This window comes from Lepidochelys olivacea (assembly GCF_965140295.1).
Source record: "Lepidochelys olivacea isolate rLepOli2 genome assembly, chromosome: 1".
In the NCBI taxonomy this organism is placed as follows: domain Eukaryota; kingdom Metazoa; phylum Chordata; order Testudines; family Cheloniidae; genus Lepidochelys; species Lepidochelys olivacea.
Window position 1 is genome coordinate 33,514,214 of NC_140411.1, and position 5,969 is coordinate 33,520,182.

A 5,969-nucleotide genomic window follows, 5' to 3' on the forward strand; every position below is an offset into this window, starting at 1 on the left:
AAGACATTGAAAAATGCAATATGATATGATACGTTTATCACTTTTCTCTTGGGCTAAAACTGAATCAAACTTCACATTTGCCCTTCCTCTGAAGCCATCCCCCACCTATCAAGAACTGGTTGTCATTAATCAGGTTGACTTCTGGTTGAATTTTCCCTGGAAACTTCCTTACTGGCAGCTGGTTGTCAAGTTTCTCTCTCTCTCTCTCCTCCAAATGCTGTCTCTTTCTTCTACCCTTCCTCAGATATACTCATTATTAGCACTCTTATATATATAGTGCCATAGGTGCACATGATGCTTAACATTCCCTTAGCAGCTCCAGGCCTTCCCGAGGAGCCTACAATCTAAAGTGGATGAAGAAACAACAAAAATGATAACTTAGCATGATGGCCATAGAACTGGGGATGGGAGATCAACTCATTTATATTCTATCATCTCATTCCCACTTAATTTTCCTTCAACTCTGTGTTCCTTCCATTGCTGAATGTAAGAATGGATCTCATGCAGTTGCTTTTCAGTCAGTCCCTTTTTCATTGCCTTTAATCAGCCCATTTCATTCTACATGAAACATGTATTAAGACTACTGAGAACTGGACACCAGTTAAAAGATGTTGCTGTTCAGAGGACCTATCCAAAAGATCAGATCAGAAATACTGAAAACAACAGCAATGGGGGAGTTGACTAAATCTCTCCCGGCCATCCAGTGGGAGCTCTCTCCTACTCTTACTTCCCACTTCCTCTCAGATGAGGACTCTTCCACTTCCCTAGCCTTCCAGGATTCCTTTTAACATCTGCCAGAAAAAAAGTTCTCTCTCCATGTTGCAGGCAGCCCCACCTCCTTCCTGGAATCACTCCAGAGTCTCTGCTAGTTCCTCACAAACTTCAGTTTACGTTGTGACTTGCTTTCTCACTACTGCTGCTGGCCTAATGGAGGAAGGGAACCACAGATTAGGGAAAGATTCAGGCCATTTTATGATCCAAAAAATTTGCTTTTTGTGAAATATTCCAATACAGAGGTATTGCAAAGAAACATCGACTTTTTAAATAAATCACTGATAAGAATGAAAATTAGAATTTTAAAATCTGAAATTTTGAAAATGGTTTTCATTAAAAAATGCAACCATTTCTGATTAAAAATGGACCACTTTTTACTCTAAAATAGTTCTACTTTAGACCAAAACCACTAACGTTTTGCAGGATTTTCATTATACTGCTGTATTTTTTTTTTTAAAAATCAACATGACATGGGACCTTCATATTTTGGGGTTTCATTACATTTTTATAATGATTTCACAGCCATTTTCTGCTGTTGGATTGAACACCAAATTAATAATAATAATATTATTAATAATAATACCTGTGCAACTAGCAGACCTGGTGCCGAACATGACTATTTGGTCATCTGTAGTGTTGTAGCCATATTGATCGCAGGATGTTAAAGAGACAAGATGTGTGAGGTAATATATTTTAACAGACTTTTGCACTCACACAGAGCTCAGAAAGAGATCTGTGTAAGCCTGCAAGTTTGTCTCTCTCACCAACAGAAGTTGGACCAAAAGATATTATCTCATATACGTTGATTTTCTAGTCATCTTGCTTTTGTTACATCCCATTCTTTATCTTTGTCTGCATATTGGCTGCTAGATTAAAAACCGATCAATGACAAGAATTTTTTTCTTGTATATCTATACAGCACTAGAACACAATTTTTACCATATAAATAAAATATTATTAGCAAATAACAGATTTGCACTGATCATAGCAATCATGTTATTTCACTGTAATGTCATCATATGCTTGCATTGTGTTTGTGGAAAAGAAGCTGGCTCATGAGCATCTTGTCTTCTTATCAGAACTAATCTTTTGTACCATATAAGCATATGAATTCTTGGCAAAAAAACCAAATTATTTAAAATAATGCTATTGATTTCAAAATACATACAAAAACAATTGGAGAAAAACATGAAAAAGAAAAAAAACTCCCCCAAAAAGCAGGCACCAAACAAACAACTACATATTTTCAACTCCAATAATCTCTTCTAAAGTTATCTAGTAGCATGTTCTGAAGGTCAACAAATTTGGGCTCTGTTCAGCCAAAGAGGAAGTGTGTTCCAGAGTTGAGAACACTCCATGGAGGACACCCTGAACTCAACTTGTTAATGTATACATTTGGGAAAATGTGAGATTGAGCATCCCAGGAAATCTCAAGTGTCAGTAAAAAGAAAAGGAGGACTTGTGGCACCTTAGAGACTAACCAATTTATTAGAGCATAAGCTTTCGTGAGCTACAGCTCACTTCCTCAGATGCATATCGTGGAAACTGCAGCAGGCTTTATATATACACAGAGAATATGAAACAATACCTATTCCCACCCCACTGTCCTGCTGGTAATAGCTTATCTAAAGTGATTTCCAGCACAAATCCAGGTTTTCTCACCCTCCACCCCCCCACACAAATTCACTCTCCTGCTGGTGATAGCCCATCCAAAGTGACAACTCTTTACACAATGTGCATGACAATCAAGCTGGGCTATTTCCTGCATAAATCCAGGTTCTCACATCCCCCCCACCCCCATACACACACAAACTCACTCTCCTGCTGGTAATAGCTCATCCAAACTGACCACTCTTCAAGTTAAAATCCAAGTTAAACCAGAACATCTTGGGGGGGGGGGGGTAGGAAAAAACAAGAGGAAACAGGCTACCTTGCATAATGACTTAGCCACTCCAAGTCTCTATTTAAGCCTAAATTAATAGTATCCAATTTGCAAATGAATTCCAATTCAGCAGTTTCTCGCTGGAGTCTGGATTTGAAGTTTTTTTGTTTTAAGATAGCGACCTTCATGTCTGTGATCGCGTGACCAGAGAGATTGAAGTGTTCTCCGACTGGTTTATGAATGTTACAATTCTTGACATCTGATTTGTGTCCATTTATTCTTTTACGTAGAGACTGTCCAGTTTGACCAATGTACATGGCAGAGGGGCATTGCTGGCACATGATGGCATATATCACATTGGTGGATGTGCAGGTGAACGAGCCTCTGATAGTGTGGCTGATGTTATTAGGCCCTGTGATGGTGTCCCCTGAATAGATATGTGGGCACAGTTGGCAACGGGCTTTGTTGCAAGGATAAGTTCCTGGGTTAGTGGTTCTGTTGTGTGGTATGTGGTTGTTGGTGAGTATTTGCTTCAGGTTGCGGGGCTGTCTGTAGGCAAGGACTGGCCTGTCTCCCAAGATTTGTGAGAGTGTTGCGTCATCCTTTAGGATAGGTTGTAGATCCTTAATAATGCGTTGGAGGGGTTTTAGTTGGGGGCTGAAGGTGACGGCTAGTGGCGTTCTGTTATTTTCTTTGTTAGGCCTGTCCTGTAGTAGGTAACTTCTGGGAACTCTTCTGGCTCTATCAATCTGTTTCTTTACTTCTGCAGGTGGGTATTGTAGTTGTAAGAAAGCTTGACAGAGATCTTGTAGGTGTTTGTCTCTGTCTGAGGGGTTGGAGCAAATGCGGTTGTATCGTAGAGCTTGGCTGTAGACGATGGATCGTGTGGTGTGGTCAGGGTGAAAGCTGGAGGCATGCAGGTAGGAATAGCGGTCAGTAGGTTTCCGCCCGCTATTCCTACCTGCATGCCTCCAGCTTTCACCCTGACCACACCACACGATCCATCGTCTACAGCCAAGCTCTACGATACAACCGCATTTGCTCCAACCCCTCAGACAGAGACAAACACCTACAAGATCTCTGTCAAGCTTTCTTACAACTACAATACCCACCTGCAGAAGTAAAGAAACAGATTGATAGAGCCAGAAGAGTTCCCAGAAGTTACCTACTACAGGACAGGCCTAACAAAGAAAATAACAGAACGCCACTAGCCGTCACCTTCAGCCCCCAACTAAAACCCCTCCAACGCATTATTAAGGATCTACAACCTATCCTAAAGGATGACCCAACACTCTCACAAATCTTGGGAGACAGGCCAGTCCTTGCCTACAGACAGCCCCGCAACCTGAAGCAAATACTCACCAACAACCACATACCACACAACAGAACCACTAACCCAGGAACTTATCCTTGCAACAAAGCCCGTTGCCAACTGTGCCCACATATCTATTCAGGGGACACCATCACAGGGCCTAATAACATCAGCCACACTATCAGAGGCTCGTTCACCTGCACATCCACCAATGTGATATATGCCATCATGTGCCAGCAATGCCCCTCTGCCATGTACATTGGTCAAACTGGACAGTCTCTACGTAAAAGAATAAATGGACACAAATCAGATGTCAAGAATTGTAACATTCATAAACCAGTCGGAGAACACTTCAATCTCTCTGGTCACGCGATCACAGACATGAAGGTCGCTATCTTAAAACAAAAAAACTTCAAATCCAGACTCCAGCGAGAAACTGCTGAATTGGAATTCATTTGCAAATTGGATACTATTAATTTAGGCTTAAATAGAGACTTGGAGTGGCTAAGTCATTATGCAAGGTAGCCTGTTTCCTCTTGTTTTTTCCTACCCTCCCCCCCCCCAGATGTTCTGGTTTAACTTGGATTTTAACTTGAAGAGTGGTCAGTTTGGATGAGCTATTACCAGCAGGAGAGTGAGTTTGTGTGTGTATGGGGGTGGGGGGGATGTGAGAACCTGGATTTATGCAGGAAATAGCCCAGCTTGATTGTCATGCACATTGTGTAAAGAGTTGTCACTTTGGATGGGCTATCACCAGCAGGAGAGTGAATTTGTGTGGGGGGGTGGAGGGTGAGAAAACCTGGATTTGTGCTGGAAATCACTTTAGATAAGCTATTACCAGCAGGACAGTGGGGTGGGAATAGGTATTGTTTCATATTCTCTGTGTATATATAAAGCCTGCTGCAGTTTCCACGATATGCATCTGAGGAAGTGAGCTGTAGCTCACGAAAGCTTATGCTCTAATAAATTGGTTAGTCTCTAAGGTGCCACAAGTCCTCCTTTTCTTTTTGCGAATACAGACTAACACGGCTGCTACTCTGAAACCTGTCAAGTGTCAGTGTATTCCATGAGGCAATTTCTTAGGTACACAGAATTTACACATTATAGAACTCAAATGTTATGCTCTGCATAGCACATGCTATCTGTGAGCAGGGTGTACAAGTTAAAAATGGAGTTTGACTGAGAATTCCACAATTGACTTAATCAGTGGCTGACAGTTTCACATGATAGTTATTTAGGTTGTGGTAATGTCCAAAACATGACTGACACGTTCTAAGCTCAGAGGAGGGAGAGAATCTGCTCTAAAGAGCTCAGAATAATAATTTAAAAAAAAACAACATAAGGAACGAAGCAAGTTGCTATTTGTCATTACATTTGCATTCAGGATAGAAATAAAATAATTGACATTATATTTTAGCCTTCTGTGAATGCATATTGTATAGTATAGTGTATGGAAAATAATTTTCTAGCATTTATTGTGCAGGATAAATACCACTGGTGTCACGTAACTATATTACGTGTTCCTGATATGGCATGCTGAAAATGTAAGCTTGGTAGTTTTGAGGTGTTTATACTTGAATCTTCTGTACCATAAACATTTATTTCTTATAAATAAAATACCAGTGTGTTCTACAGTAATGGTCAAAACCACCACTGGACAGTTTCTGCTGTTCCTTACATGGAAGCACAATGCTGGGAGTTTGGGGCGTTCATGATGCAAAGACCTTTCTCACCTTCTCCCCCTCAGCAGGGACAGCCAGAATGATATAATCTCCGTGAACTCCTAAGTACAGGGCTGCTGCCTCCTCATGACCAGTAGGGGGCCTAGTCAATCCAGTAGGGGGCCTAGTCAATCCATTTGAAACAGAAATAGGTCCATAGCCCTGCCTGCCTTTGGATTGCCAGCACAACCCTGGATGGGAATGTGTGGTTCATGGTCCTGAGGGGGTTGGTGCAGTAGGCATGCTCTTCCTGTCCTGGGAATTCCAGGAGGGATTTTGA